The sequence below is a fragment of the Octodon degus genome, unplaced genomic scaffold, assembly GCF_000260255.1.
Source record: "Octodon degus isolate 3935 unplaced genomic scaffold, OctDeg1.0 scaffold00098, whole genome shotgun sequence".
Classification (NCBI taxonomy): Eukaryota; Metazoa; Chordata; class Mammalia; order Rodentia; family Octodontidae; genus Octodon; species Octodon degus.
In genome coordinates, this window is record NW_004524674.1 from 381,614 (window position 1) to 382,084 (window position 471).

The following is a 471-nucleotide window of genomic DNA, read 5'->3' on the forward strand; positions in this document are numbered from 1 at the left end:
GTGGGCTGAGCTGGCCACACACACACACACACAATAAATAAATAAATTAAAAAAAAACGTGGTACTAAAACAAAAACGGATAAATGGATCAGTGGAATAGAACTGAGGATACTGAAACTTTCCCAGACACAGTCAATCATTTGATTTTTAATGAAGGGGCCAAAAGCATGTTTCTTGGAGGAAAGATAGCCTATCCAACAAGTGGTACAGGGAAAACTACACTCAGAAAGTTGAAACTGGGCCCTTATCCCTCATGATATACTAATTAAAATTAAAACGGATCAAAGGTCTAATGAATCAAAGGTCCTACTGGCAATAAAATATTTAAAGTTTACTTGAATACACAGATACAGGAAAGCATGTTCTAAAGAGAACCACAATTGCACAACAAATAGCAATAAGAATCAACAAATGGCATTATATCGGACTAAAAAGCTTCTGTACAGCAAAGGAATCCATCAGTAAAGTGAA